This window comes from Pan troglodytes, chromosome 5, assembly GCF_028858775.2.
Source record: "Pan troglodytes isolate AG18354 chromosome 5, NHGRI_mPanTro3-v2.0_pri, whole genome shotgun sequence".
Classification (NCBI taxonomy): Eukaryota; Metazoa; Chordata; class Mammalia; order Primates; family Hominidae; genus Pan; species Pan troglodytes.
Window position 1 is genome coordinate 84,323,639 of NC_072403.2, and position 15,996 is coordinate 84,339,634.

General features: G+C 38.5%; 1 protein-coding gene and 1 long non-coding RNA gene across 51 annotated transcripts in view; one reads left to right on the top strand and one right to left on the bottom strand.

Moving 5' to 3' along the window:
• The window catches only part of RIMS1 (regulating synaptic membrane exocytosis 1), a 517,655-nt gene that overhangs the window by 487,960 nt on the left and 13,699 nt on the right, over nt 1-15,996 (top strand). The window lies entirely within an intron of this gene.
• Nucleotides 8,008-10,745, bottom strand: LOC134810320 (uncharacterized). The gene is made up of 2 exons (XR_010158066.1): nt 10,368-10,745; nt 8,008-8,201 (listed from the first exon to the last, which is right to left on the bottom strand). It is a non-coding gene; the product is annotated as an uncharacterized LOC134810320 (long non-coding RNA).

Consider the following 15,996-nt stretch of genomic DNA (forward strand, 5'->3'; position numbering starts at 1 on the left):
GCTCTAATTTTCATTGTGTTGGTAAGGAGCTAAGTAACCACCGGCTAAGGGTTTAACCTTACTGCACCTTGGATTCTTTGATCAGACTTTGGATTCCGTCATTTATTTTTAAGGTTTCAATGCTAAGTTTCTGATCTGTTCTATTCTAAAATGGATCAATTTAACCCACCTATAATTTGAATTTCAGGGTTTTCAGCTCAGTGCTTATTTTTAGTACTGCTTTAGTATTGCATAAGCCAGTATTTAATATTCTTATAAATATACTCCTGCTCTAATGAAAAAGTATCAGGTTTGTTTTTACCTTGTGAATTACAGTGTTTTCCTTCTCAGGAAGAGTTATCAATTCCACATTCATGGCCATGTTTGTTCATTCCCACTTATTGAAGTGTGGCTGAACCAGAATCAAACATTTTTGTGTGTGATTAACACTGAACACACCTCCTACTCCTCAAATTATCAGGATTGTCATTGTTTATAGTCAATTGAGGACAATGCCTTGAAAGTAATAAGCAAACTGGAAGGAAGAGAGGCAGAAAGTAATTGATTCTGCTAAGGATGTCAAATTAAATTAGAGTCAGTAATATGTTATCATTCTTATGTCACATTTTGTTAACGTTTTCATTCATTAAAGCTTAGACATCTGCTTAGGCACATTTTTTTTTTCTCCCACAGAATCATTAAATACTGTACTTGAAGTAATTTAGTCAATTCCTTAAGATACAGTAATGCAGTTCTGAAGATTGGTAAACCTTAATCCACCAGATTTTTTCTTCATCAGTATACTTTTTATTGTATTGCATATTTCAAGTTCATGTTCATCTAATTTTTAAAAGATGAGTAGTGAGATGAAAACTAAAGACCTAATTTTGTTATTTATTTATTTATTTTTTTTTTGAGTTGAAGTCTCACTCTGTCGCCAGGCTGGAGTGCAGTGGCGGGATCTCAGCTCACTGCAACCTCTGCCTCCCAGTTTCAAGCAATTCTTCTGCCTCAGCCTCCCAAGTAGCTGTGACTACAAGTATGCACCACCACACCCAGCTAATTTTTGTATTTTTAGTAGACATGGGGTTTCAGCGTGTTGGCCAGGATGGTCTCGATCTCTTGACCTCGTGATCCGCCCGCTCCGGCCTCCCATAGTGCTGGGATTACAGGCGTGAGCCACTGCGCCCGGCCCTAAAGACCTAAAGTTTTTAATACTTCATTGTACCAATTCTCACCACCAAACCATTTCTTTTTATGTCCTAAGAGTTTTCTTTTGGTCTTCAGATATGCAACTATGTTTTGTTATTTAGTACCTATTCTGACCACAGTCAGTGGAAAAGCAACCAGTCAGCAGTTTCCCAAAACCCTTAGGGCACACAGGCTCTAATTAAGTTTTTATGCATAAGTTATATTCTTCCCAGTCATGGAATGATTCTTCATTGGTGTCACACAACCTGCCCTCAAATTACTACCAAGGCCTGTGTGGCCAGGCCTCAAATTAGCACAATTTACATTATTTGCCTATTTTCTCTCTTGTCATATCCATACTTTGAGCTAGAGTAGATCTCAGTGCCAGTCTGAAATGAAGTGGTCAGAGTATTTTGCGTTAAAACAGCAGTCAGCAACCTTTTTGGCACAAAACCAGGGACCAGTTTTGTGGAAGACAATTTTTCCATGGACCAGGGGGTAAAGGGGGAGGATGATTTCAGGATGATTAAAGTGCCTTACTTTTATTATGCCCTTTATTTCTATTATTATTACATTGCAATATATAATGAAATAATTATACAACTCACCATAATGTAGAATCAGTGGGAGCCCTGAGCTTGTTTTCCTACAACTAAACAGTCCCATCTGGGGGTGATGGGAGAGAGTGACAGATCAGGTATTAGATTCTCAAAAAGAATGCACAGCCTAGATGCCTCAGATGCACAGTTCACAATAGGGTTCATTCTCTTATGAGAATCTAATGCTGCCTCTGAGCTGTCAGGAGGTGGAGCTCAGGCAGTAATGCAAACAATGGGGAGCAGCTGTAAATACAGATGAAGCTTCGCCCACTACTCACCTCCTCTGTGCAGTCTGGTTCCCAACAGGCCACAGACTGGTACCAGTCCATGACCCAGAGGTTGGGGACCCCTGCTTTAAAAGGACTAGCCAGTCAGAATCACATTGTGCTGATGGCCACCCTCACTCTCATGAGCTCTTTGCCTCATCAAGTTTAGCGTTTCTGATTTTCTCTTGGCCTCTCTCTCTAATTAATTGATTTTTATCTCTCTTCTTACATTTTACAGAATTTCTCCTGTATTTACTAATAACTCGTTCTATACCTACTAAATAATCTTGATACTTTTTTCTCCTCTAAAAGCATAAATGACCTTTCTGATCACTCAGTAAATATATAACTTTTTTTTTAAGTTTTCATTACATTTCCTCTAGAATAGGTATGTCAGCTGGATGTTAGAAATTACACTGATGAACTAACTTGTACCAGCCACATGTGGTTAGTTATCATAAATCCAAATAAGCCTCCAATTATGATATAACTAAACAGAGTGAAACATTTCTAGATGATAATATTTTGGGAGAGTGCAGCTACCTTGAGTAGTTATTGCTTTTCACAGTTGAATTTGCTTTTTCTATGATGACAGAATCTCCTAGAGTTGTATGCAGGTACTTCTGGAGGGACTGGGGCAAGGTTTGGGTACACAAGGGACCCAAACCTGGATTGGATTTGGATTGCTTTGTAACTAAGATATGGCCTGTAGGGGATCTCTGCAGTTTTTGCTGGCTTGCTCCTTGGGAGCTTACTGGTGAAAATGTTTGTAATCTTTGCCTACTGAATTATCTGCCAATAAAATTCCAAATTTCCCTTTTAATAAAATGGAAATGGAATATTTTTAAGTTAGCAGTGGTAAATATCTCTGACCACATTCTTGCCTCTTGGTTTTATAAATGCAAGAGAAAAGAGATGGTTTCTGGTACATCTGAATTTACTTTTTCATGAAAATTCTGAAGTTAGAAAAAAGACTATATGATTTCCAATAAGTTTTGGAGGGACTGACCCTAGCACCCCAATTTTCTTTTAATCTCTTCTTAAATCAAATCTTTGTAAATAATGCTTTCACATTCTATTAAAAATGTATAGAGAAATATTCACCCAATTATGTGAGGATCGTAAACCAGTCATTACAATATGTGCTAGCATACCCTTGTTTTAGTCTGTGAAGTGTAAGTTTTGCTACCCTAAACCTCTGACTACCCTGCTGTCATCCTGCCTCACTTCCATGAGGAATATTTTGTCTGGGTCTATAGATTTTCCCAGTCCCCGGTGTGTTAATGTGAGAATTGAGTCTCCAGTAAGACCTGTTACTCTTCCACATCTGCTCCTTTCCTTGTCGGCCCCCAAGTCTTCTGAACTAAGGAGAGAAAAAAACTCTATAAAAAAGAAGAAGGGCTGGGCTCCGTGGCTCATTCCTGTAATCCCAGCACTGGGGGAGGCCGAGGCAGGCAGATATCGGGAGCTCAAGACCAGCCTGGGCAGCATGATGAAACCCTGTCTCTACAAAATCATACAAAAATTAGCTGGGCGTAGTGGTGCATGCCTGTAGTCCCAGCTACTTGGGAGACTAAGGTGGAAGGATGACTAGAGCCCAGGAGGCAGAGGTTGCAGTGAGCCAAAATCGCATCATTGCACTCCAGCCTGGGTGACAGAGAGAGACTCTGTCTCAAAAAAAAAAAGAGAATCAGATTTTGCTACTCATATAAGATTTCCCTGGGTTTTTAATCACAGAAATTTATCACAGGTTTTTCAGAGTCTGACCAAAACTCCAAACAAAATTATGCAACAGACTTGTTCTAATGATAGTTCCTTCAAATGGATCAAAATAAAGGATTCATTGTTTATGAAGCATGGGACAGTTTTACGCTTGAGAGATTCTAGGCTTACTGGAGGCCCTGAGCAATAAATGGAAGTACACATTCATATATGCCATTTAAAAGTTATAAACCAAACTAACAAAATGCTAAATAAAAGGTCTTTTAGTCTCCTTCCTTGACAAAAATATCTTTTTAATGACCAAGGAGGTCACATTTCAATTTAGAATTCTCAGGCTCTCCAGAGTTCTGTGCTTGGGCTTGGCTTACCCCACCTCCTGCTGAAAGCTGTCACCCACCTTCTTCTGTTCCCAAACCTTGGCTCCGTCCTGTACCTTGAGTGTCCTTGCGCACGTGTTCAAGCTGTGTCCACTGCCACTTGGAATTTAGGGTGTGCACACTGCTGATACTATCCATCCTCAGGAGAGTAAACCCTAGAAAGACATCTGGGCTAGCTCTGGGATTGGATGCAGGGCCATTGAGGCAGGAAATTCTAGGATCCCATGGATCTGAAGGTTAGTTCAGAAGGGAACATGGGCTCTGAGTGGGCATGGACTCTGGGTGGGCACATCCTCTTGGCCCCCTCTTGGTCTATGGGACAGGGAAGGCTATATGCTATGTGAAGAGGTAAGATAAGAAGAGGGCAGAGCAAGACCCTTGAAAGCAAGAACAGAGTAGGGCCCCAAGCAGAGGTTTGAAGGCCAAACTGATACTATCTTTTCATAGTGTCTTGAACATAATATATTCTTATAAACTGCCTGTATTGATTAACTAACTCACTGATTTCATCTTTGTGAATTTTTATTTTATATATACAGACATATATTCATCTTGTTTCTTAGGAAATCATGGCCAATCCTGATATGATCAATGTATACAACTAAAAGATGTAAAGGAATCAAAATTCCTCTTTACACAAACTTTGCCTTTAGGAGATCATCAAACATATTTTATTCTTTCCTTGTAACATTTAACTACTTCATATGAACAATATTAATGTTGACTTCTCAGTAATGGTCGTGTAAGTTGTTCTAAGTGTTTACCTCACCCATCCTTACAAAAGTATACTTACACATGCTGTCTGCCTCTCCATTGTGAATTGGGAAAATCATAAGCACTCAAGAATAAATAAATACCTGCTCTGCTGTTGTTTCAAGGTACATTGAGTCCCCCAACAGGAAACTGCCCAATTATCCCTTATCACCCTACCATTTAGAGTACCTGATGCTGTGATTTTAATTTTCAGTGTGGGGGCTTCTTTAGTGATAACTAATTACATATGCCACATCTCTCCTAGATCAATTGTACTTCTGTTTCAGGTTTTCTCAAGAATTGCTGCCTATCTCTTTAAGTTGCCCTGCTGGGTCTCCCAACAGGAATTTCACAATACTGCATAGCTTCTATTCTAAATCAAACCACCCCACTTTTGATGAAAATCCATCTAATTTATTTTGTGGAATGTGGTAAGAAGTACAGAGAATCTATTCCATTTTACAGAATATAGAAAACACTTTTTCTTAATTTTCTTTGTGACCTAAAACCCTCTCTTCTATCTATAACTTGTGCAGTACAGTCATTTCCACACAATAATTAAGAACTTCATACATGTGTGTTTGTTTCAGAATATTAAACTATTAGAAAAGAACACCTCAGGGCAGGTGTAGTGGCTTATGCCTGTAATCCCAGCACTTTGGGAGGCCAAGGCGGGTGGATCACCTGAGGTCAGGAGTTCACGACCAGCCTGGCCAACATGGAAAAATTCTGTCTCTACTAAAATAATAATAATAATAGTAATTAGCCAGGCGTGGTGGTAGGTGCCTATAATCCCAGCTATTCAGGAGGCTGAGGCAGGAGAATCGCTTAAACCTGGGGGATGGAGTTTGCAGTGAGCCGAGATCATGCCACTTCACTCCAGCCTGGGCGACAGAGTGAGATGCCGTCTCAAAAGACAAGAAAAGAAAAAGAAAAGGACACCTCTGTTTATTGTACCCTGTGGGGTGCCATGAGGGTATTTAATAAACGGTGTTTATTGCTAGAATCGTCCCCTCTAACCCAACATTCTCTGAGACTTTGTGGGGAAGAAAAATTTCCATTAACTCTCTTATTAGAAGAGGAGCCTTATTCTTCCAAACATGAAACTGTAGAGGGCTAAAATGTTCTATCTGAAGCTACAGAACTGAGAGTATTCTTTATTATTCCTAAAACTAATTTTATTACTTCAAAAATCCACACTGGGTTTGATTTAGAATATTATCTTCTGTGGTACACGATAGGGTGCTGTAACAAGGCACCCACAGATAGTGTTTAATCAAGACTCTTACATAATAGTCCCAGTGGTCATCCCAGTCTGGGCTGTTATGGCGACTCCTTTATGTCAGAGGAGTAGGCTTCGCCAGCTTCATCAAATTCTCCTATCCTAGACCCAAAGTAGCTGCTCTAGCTCCCACCATCATGTCCCCATGCCTTCAAGAGCAGAGGAGGGAAGGGAAATGTGGTCAGTCCTTAACTTAGAGGATAGGAAGTTTACCAGTAAAACAAATGGTGAGAATGAACAGATATTGGGGGCACATGTAATTATCTGTGACATGTTGTAGCTTAATTTTACGGCATTCTAAATAGCATTTGGAATTAAATGTGAGGCCCGGAAAGAACATGTGCTTTGAATGGAGCAAGGAGAATTGGCATTATTCTACTTGAAGACGTAATCTGTGCAGAATACTTTGAGATCTTATTCTGTAACAATAGATAACTTTAAATAGGTTCCAGGCACTTTCCTGAGTGCTTTACATGAATTATCTCGTTTAATACTCAACCCTATGAGCTAGGTATTTTGATTCCCCCATTTCATAGATGAGGAAACTAAGGTGTAAAAGGCTCAGTAGGCTGCCTGCAGGCACAGAACTAGTAAGTGGTAGAGCTGGTACTTGAATCCAGGCATTCTGAGTCCAGAGTTGCCCCTCAAACCACTTCTGGTCCAGGCTCCACTTGGAATATTAGTCTGCCTATTGAGATTGGATAGGAGGAAAGATTCCCCAAAACCTTGAGTTTAAATAAAAGTTTTTAAAAATATATATTCACAATAGCAAAGACTTGGAACCAACCCAAATGCCCATCAGTGATAGACTGGATTAAGAAAATATGGCACATATACACCATGGAATACTTGCAGCCATAAAAAAGGATGAGTTCATGTCCTTTGTAGGGACATGGATGAAGCTGGAAACCATCATTCTAAGCAAACTATCGCAAGGATAGAAAACCAAACACCGCATGTTCTCACTCATAGGTGGGAATTGAACAATGGGAACACTTGGACACAGGGTGGGGAACGTCACACACTGGGGTTTGTCGTGGGGTGGGAGGATGGGGGAGGGATAGCATTAGGAGGAATACCTAATGTAAATGATGAGTTAATGGGTGCAGCACACCAACATGGCACATGTATACATATGTAACAAACCTGCTTGTTGTGTACATGTACCCTATAACTTAAAGTATAATATATATATATATGAAACAATGCAATAAAGCATTTGCTTCTTTCTAGGCTTCAACCTGAAGTATTACTTTATTATTATAGTCAGGGTGGTAGACAGTAAGGAGATATTCTAGGTTTATGCTTAGTAAATGAAATCCAGCTTCATCTGAGGTATTAACTTAGACCAAAGAAGAGTAAAGAAAACGAATGTGAAGTAAATGTGCTATTTTTACTACTACTGAGCAAATAAAATCTGAGCCTTTATCTTCCTGTTGTCAAGAGTTGTTAATAAATGATTTCAGTATACCCGTGTAATACTTCAGATTACTTTTTTTTTTAGTTGAGATAGGGTCTCGCTGTGTTGCCCAGACTGGTCTTGAACTCCTAGACTCAAGCAATCCTCCCACGTCGGCCTTCCAAAGTGCTGGGATTACAGGCATAAGCCACCATGCCTGGCCTTCAGACCACTTCTTATTTAAGGCAACCTGAAAAACAAGTCCATTCCAGTATTTGGGGCTTAATCTCATCCTCAGCAATTTAGGTGATTATTTATCCCCACATGCTTAAAGTATCTAAATCATCACAATTATTAAATAACATGATAAAATAATAAAATCCACTCCCTAAATGTGTTTATTTACTAGGGCTGCTGTAACAAAATGCCATAGACTGGATGGCTTAAAGAGCAGATATTTATTTTCTTAACATTCGAGAGGTCAAAAGTTCATGATCGATGTGTCAGCAGGTTTGGTTTCTTCTGAGGCTCTCTCCTTGGCTTGCTGTTGGCCACCATTTTGTTGCGTCTTCCTAGGGTGGTCCCTCTTGTGCCGGTGGCCCCTGGTGTCTCTGTGAGGCCTGATCTCCAGCTCTTATAAGAACACCAGTCAAATTGGATTAGGGTCAACTTTAATGATCTCGTTCTAACTTAATCACTGCTTTAAAAGGCCTTTTCTACAACTACAGTCACATTCTGAGGTACAGTGGTTAGGGCTTCAACATGTGTTTTAGAGGGACATAATTTAGCTCCCAACACTAGAAATACTTTGGAAACATTGAAGCTGTGAAATCAAACAATTTACACGAGTGAGAAGTTCAGCATCTGGATGTTTCCCGGTCTCTTATCTGGCTTTAGCCAAAATAAGAGGTAGTACAGATGGTATGTTTCAGTGTACACAAATCTCTTTACTTAAATATTTTTGGGCAGCCTTTTTAAGTTTAATATGAAGATTATTTAAAACATGAAAAGCCATGTTGAACTTGCTATTGTTTATACTTTCAATAGCTCAGCAAATGGAAAAATCAAAGTTATGTTAGCTAATGTTTTGCTGAAAATGTAAGTGTAACTGAGTGATTTAAGCAGATCTGACAGGCAAGGCTTTATAGTCAATCATAGCAATACCAGGTTTTTAATGAAAGAATAGCTATTAGCCATGGAAGAGCTGAAAATAAAAATAAAGGTCAATGTTCGAACAGATGAATCCTTTTCTGAAGTAGTATCTGTAAATAACTTAAAGTACATTGTAACAAAATAAAACATTTTATATCTTTTGGGTTAGGGAAATGCAATAAAAGTGGATAAGTACATCACTAGGAAAGATTTGAAATATTCTCTTGAAGGAAAATATCATCAAAAGAATGATTCCATCTATCTCACAAAAATACTCAGAATGATACTGTTTTTAGTTTCTTGACCACTGTATTCTTTCATTAGAAATATCTTTGGAAAATGGGAAAATGGAAGGAAAATAGTGGAGTTTATGACTGATAGGATTAACCTGGAGAATAAGTGAGAGAAAATGAGGAAAGCAATGAAAGCCAAAGAACTCTTGTGCCATTTTCTAAAAATAATCCTCCAACCTATGAAATTTTTACAAGTTGTACTTATCTGGCTTAGGATAAAATATATTCAAAAACCTTGGCACAACACAAAAGGAACATTTGTGTTTATTTGCTTAAATACTAAAGAAAATGATGGCACTATTAGGGAAGACTAATAAAAAATTCCAACTATATGGTTACCACGCATTGGAAGCATCTGGCATCAACATAGGAGAGCTGCTGCATATTTTCTTTTAAATAATAATTGTTGGAGATAGATGACAATATTACTATATTATATTGCATGTAATACAAACTACACACAATTGTATATGGGTAAAATTGTATAAGGAAGACCAGGACCTTGAGATTATTAAGGATAGCATTAATAACAATACAACATCAGTTCAAATGATATGTCACTGTGCACCCTGAGGGCCTTAGATAAAAGACCCTCCAGTGTTTACTTCTCTGGCTTCACACCTCACTATCTTCACTCACCATTAAATTAACTCTGGTGATTCAGGAAATGTAGTTATCTCGAGGGACCATACTCTTTCTCTTCAGGACCTTTACCTATGCTGCTCTCCTGGCTTGAAATAGAACTATACAATTCCCTTCCACCCTGCCTCCATCCATCCTCTACCTCTACACAGAGTTAAAATTTCCTGTGAAAATCTCTTGAATAGCAATCTACAGTCTCTCAATAAGTCCAATACTGTCTGCTTTTACACAGTTTGACTACATTGGTGCTGTTTTGTTTGAATCCAGATAAAGCCATTGGCTTGCTTTTAGGCAGCCTTTTTTTAGAAATCTTCATAAACACAAGAATTATCTTGAGGAACTGAAACAAAGAAGATTTGTATTTCTCAGCTCATGATCTCTCCAGTTTACATGCTCATTAAGTGGCATTGCAAGCTGCGACTCACACTCACTGCTTGAATTATTCTCTCCCCTTCTCTTCTTCTCTTCATATCATTGAATTTACATAACATAAATACATAAAGTTAAATACATATAAAATAAACCCACTGCACAGCACTTATACCACATCACAATGAGACTTTTACTTGTCTATGTCTCCTTCTAGACTATGAAATGGTTGATGGGTTTCTTTCCTTTTCACACTTACATATACAGTACTGGGGCACAAAGCACTAAGGAAATAGTTTGTTGAATGACTAAAGGACAAAATGAACAAGTATAATATACTAACCACAACAATTTTTTTTAAACTGAATTTTCAAGTTCTCACTGCGGTTCCACAAAAAGAAAGAAAAAAACAACTGAATTTTGGCCAGGCACAGTGGCTCATGCCTGTAATCCCAGCACTTTGGGAAGCTGAGATGGGAGGATCACTTGAGGCCAGGGGTTGAAGACCAGCCTGGGCAACATAGCAAGACCCCATCTCTAAAAAAAAAAAAAAAAACTAAAACAATTAGTCAGGTGTGGTGGCATGTGCCTGTAGTCCTGGCTGTTCAGAAGGCTGAGAGGAGAGGATCGCTTGAGCCCAGGAGTTTAAGGTAACAGTAAGCTGTGATCACACCACTGCACTCCAGCCTAGTGATGGCATAATCATAGCTTACTGTGATCTTGTTACTGAGACCTAGCAAGACCCTGTCTCTTAAAAAAATAATTAATTTTTACAAAATAACTGAATTTGTCACCTCAAAAATAAAAAAAAATATTATTTCAGAATAACCAAAAAGGTTATGCTTACTTGATACTTTGTTTTTGTGAGTTAACAAACCATTATTGCATTTATTTTGGACCTAAATTGCTTAATCAGGTGATACTCTTTTATTGATTTTTCCAATTAATTGATGGAGTTGGATAGTGTATCCAGTTCCATCAGAGACTGCTTTGGCCTCAGAGACTGCTTTGATTGGAAGATGATTTATCTGATGTTTTCTATCTTTATACATCTCTCCAACCGATAATGTTAAGTCTAACAATGTGTTTTTCCCTGTTCATCTAATTATTCCAATCTACATAGAAACAAGCTCTACTACCACACATCTTAAAGAAAAGGACAACCTCCCCTAATACTGTGTGACTTTCCAAACACTACCTCTCAATCACGACAAACCTTTACAAAATAGTCATAGGAGCTGTCTCTATTTACTCACCTCTCATTCCCTCTTCTGACTGGCCACTCCTTTCAGGCACCTAACCTTACTGCTTCACTGAATCTACTCCTCTCAGTCAGTTATCTCCATGAAGCCAAGCACTGTGGTCATGTCTATATTTTTTTCTTACTAAACCTCTTAAGTAGTAATCAACATTATTTTTTTAGTTCTTGACACACTTACTTCTTCTGATTTCTGTACCATTGCACTTACTGCTTTTCCCCCACCTTAAAAGGTCCTCCTATTCAGCCTCCTTGACAGTCCTGATTTTCTTCTGTACCTCTAACTGTGGGAATATTCCAAGCTCCGTTCTCTTTACTCTTTATGTGTATTTCCTCCCCAGGTTCTTATATTTAGCAGCATAGATTTTAATTGTATCTGCATGTCAATATATTCTATCTCTCTATCTTTCTAGCCTTGACCTGTTTCTCATGGTCCTAACTTAAAAATACATGTTTATTGTATTCCCTATTCTATCTTATTACTGTTGTATCTGAAGCACCTAGAACAATGCCTATATCATAGGTTCTTGGTGTTTAATGAGTATTTATAGAATGAATTAATAAGTCAGTGGATGTTTCTAAATATAACACATATCTCTAAATAAGCAAAGAGAGAAAGAGTTCACCTGTAAATATGACACCTCTTGGAATACTCTTTGAGAGAAAGTTTGCCCTTCCGGAACACGGGTGAAATATTGCCCCCAGACATTTTGGATTTTAGTAATTTTTCATGTGACTAGAGAATATTAAAATGCAGTACTTTTCTAATCTTTTTTATTCTTAATAGAATACTTCAGATGGTGTTCACAAATCAAAGGTTTCATGTCATAATTTGTAGTAGACTTTATGTCTTTATAAGGTTAATGATTCTTCAATGGATACAAATAATTAATAATGATGGCATTCCTAAAAGCATAAAAGCATTTTCTAATATTGTACATATTTTAATGGACTATATTGACATTAAACATATTACATAGATGTAACACGTTTGTTATAATTACAGTATATGTACATAGATGCAGATAATTATACATTTGTGCTTGTATAGAATATATGTGCTTTTTAACAAACTTTTACAAACTAACTTGTAAAGCCATATGTGAATGTATACATAAAAATACCTGTGTAGATAACCATTGTTCTATTTGCAAAATAAAAAAGACCAGACTTTACATTTTCCTAAAATGTTGTATAATGGAATGATTGCAAGACTAAGATTTAGAAAGACAGGTTTCTAATTCAGCTTTTGCTGCTAACTAATGTGATGTTAAGCAAGTCATTATATCCACTAGAATGTAACCTCCATTGGGGCAGGGATTTTGTCTGTTGTGCTCATTGCTGTATTACCAGCATCTGGAAAAGACTGGACCCAGAGTAAGGGCTGAACGAATTTGTTGCATGAATTCTGTTTCTCCAGATTTAGTTTCCACATCTATAAAACAATGTTTCTTCTAATCCTCACATTCCAAATTAATATTGGGGCCCTTATGAATTTAAATAAGGCAAATTTAAAACTAGAACTGTTTATTGAGTTTCTGCCTGGACCTTTATATTGCTTAATCAATTGAAGCTCTTTTCATGAATATTTATTAATATGAATAAGACAACAGTTAGATGTCAGTTCATCTGCCATCTTCATTCAGCAGGACGAAAACAAAAACTTTAATATTAAAAATATTCAAATTCACAAAATCAAGTAAATATAAAAGAAAATTCAATAACTAGCCCCTCAAATGATGTTTTTCAAGCATTTGTGTCCTTTACACCGTGGAAGCTAGTAAAGTTTAAAACTGCTGTAAGAATTTTGAGACACCCTGTAGATATACCCTTCTTTAAGAAAACTTGATATCCCAACTAAAATATACAAATGAATAAAGATTATTCACTTTTAAAGTTTTTCTTTTCAGTTTTCATTTTCATTTGTCACCAAATATGTAATAAACAACAATCATGTGAAACCTGTGTTAGATAATGCAAGAGAAATCAGTTATTGACAGTCTGCACTTCACCATCATCTGGACTGCCAGCAACACACAGAGCCCGAGATCACTGGTGACAGAGCCTCTGGGTTGGAGTCAACATCGACATTACAAAGACTGGAGAGGAAGCCTGGGGACCTGTGCACTACTTGCAAGACTGCAGCCTTCCCCTTCCCCTCTGCCACAGCCACCATTACTCACAGCCTCCCGTCACCAGGACTGATCCCCGCAGTGTACTGCTTCCCTCTTTCCTCATGGCTTGTGTCGTCACTTCCCCCTGCCCTGCTTAATCAGACCCTGGCTCCTTTTCAAACAAAACAATTCCCGCTCTACCTCATCACTCTCTACCCCTCTCATCCTGCCTAATTTTTTCCCTATCAGCGATATTGTATCTTCTTTGTTTCACTGTCTTTCTTTCTTTTTTTTTTTTGAGACGGAGTCTTGATCAGTCGCCCAGGCTGGAGTGCAGTGGCGCAATCTCCGCTCACTGCAAGCTCCGCCTTCCAGGTTCACGCCATTCTTCTGCCTCAGCCTCCTGAGTAGCTGGGACTACAGGCGCCCGCCACCACACCCGGCTAATTTTTTTGTATTTTTAGTAGAGACAGGGTTTCACCATGTTAGCCAGGATGGTCTCGATCTCCTGACCTCGTGATCCACCCGCCTCGGCCTCCCAAAGTGCTGGGATTACAGGCATGAGCCACCGCGCTCGTCCTATTCGCTGTCTTTCTTGTATACACACGCAAACTAGAATCTACGCTCCTTTAAAGCAGGAAATTTCTCATCCATCCATATATCTCCAGCACCTCGAGCAGTGTATGACACATAATAGATGCTCCATAAATATTTATAGGATAGATGAATGAACAAAAAACAGAATGAACTAACACTCTAACCTGAACCCGCCATATTGTTGATCCTCTTAACTGTTTCTCCTCCAGTTTTCAGCAGCACCTCACCGTTTAGATTTAAAGTTCCTGCAATTTCTCTAGCCATGATCCTCGTGATTTTCAATAACTGGTGTTCTACCCAGATTTTATTATCTCATGCTGTCTTGGATAAACACTTGTAATTCATCTTGGCTCAATACTTTGGTAATATACCCCTGGGGCTTACCCCTGTCCTTCAAGTGAGATCGGGCCAGTATGTGGCCATGAGTGGCCACTGCTCTACCATAGTGACTTCACAAATGAATTACCTCTAGAAAGGAATCAACATATAAATGAATAAATGCCAAAACTAAACTAAACAGCATTTACAATGGCCATAGATGAAGTCCCTGCCTTCGGTAAGTGTTCACGTTCCACAATGACAAGTCAAGTGGGCAAGACAAGAGTCCAAAAAGGGGATAGGTAGAGAATTCTTGAGCCATAGGTAGGTAAGTGGGAACATCCATGTGACTCTTGGTAGGAGTATAAATCACTACAATGTTTCTAAAGGGGAATTTAGAAATAGCTATTTAAATTAAACAGATTCCTACCCTTTCAGTAGCATTTCAACTTCTAGTAATTCATTCTGTAGAAGCTCTCCTATAACAACTGGAAATATCCAATAGCCCATCAATAAAGAGATGGTTTAATGATGAACCACATAGTCATAAAATGGAATAGTGCAATCTTTAAAAAGAATAAATATATACCTGTTTGTGTTACATTATATTAAATGGAATGTGAAAATTGCACATTAGTATATGTGGTGTGATTTCACTATCAACAGTTTATACCCCTGTTCTAGATACAAGGAATAACAGTGAACAATACTCACAATGACCCTGCTCGCATAGAAATTAAATTCTAATTGGAAAACAGACCACAAACAGATAAAGGTTTAATGGCAGATAAAGCAGTGCTTTGAAGAAAAAGCACAGCAAAGGGATACTATACAAAGCCTCCCTGAGGAGACAGCCTGTCTTGAAGCAGAAATCTGAATAAGGAGCAAGGCAAGAAAGTCAGAAGAGACAAACAGAAGTAAAAAAGGCCCAGAAGCAGCATGCTTGCAGGCTTGAGGAAATGCAGGGAAGACAGTGTGACTGGAGAGCATTGATCATATGGAATGAGGGGCAGAAGATGAGATGTGAGATGCCCAAGGACCAGATGATATGGCATTTCCTGGGCCACGATAACAATTTTGGATTTTCATTTTACTTTGGTGATTAATCATTATAAGATCTTGAGCAGGGGAATGATATATTCAGATTTACATTTTTAAAGACTCACCATGGCTGTTATGTCAAGAATATTCTGAGGAGGAAAGGAATAGAAGCAGTGACACTAGCTGTACGGGTATGGCACTGCTCTTTTGAGTGATGATAGTGTCTGGACATAGGGTTGGAGCTGTGGAGAGGAAGAAGAATGACCAGATTTGTGATGCATTTTGAAGGCAAAGCCAAGAGGATTTGCTGATGGATTGGGTGTGGGGTGTGTTAGAGGAATCAAAGATGATTACAAGGATTTAGGCCTTATCACCCAAGTGAATTGTAGTACCATTTACTGTGGGAGGAGGATTTAGTAGTAGGAGGTGGTAGTGTGGTGGAGGTGGGGAAGAGTTCTGTCTTGGATATGTTAATGTTGAAGTGCCTATTAGATCTGTAAATGGAGCTACTAGGCAATTGGATTAATGACTTCAGCATTTATGGGAAAGGCTAAGACCTTGATGTATATTTGGGAGGCACAAGGGCATAGGTGGCTTTGTTAGCTATGTTAAAGCTATGTTAGAGATCACCTAGGAAGTAAGTG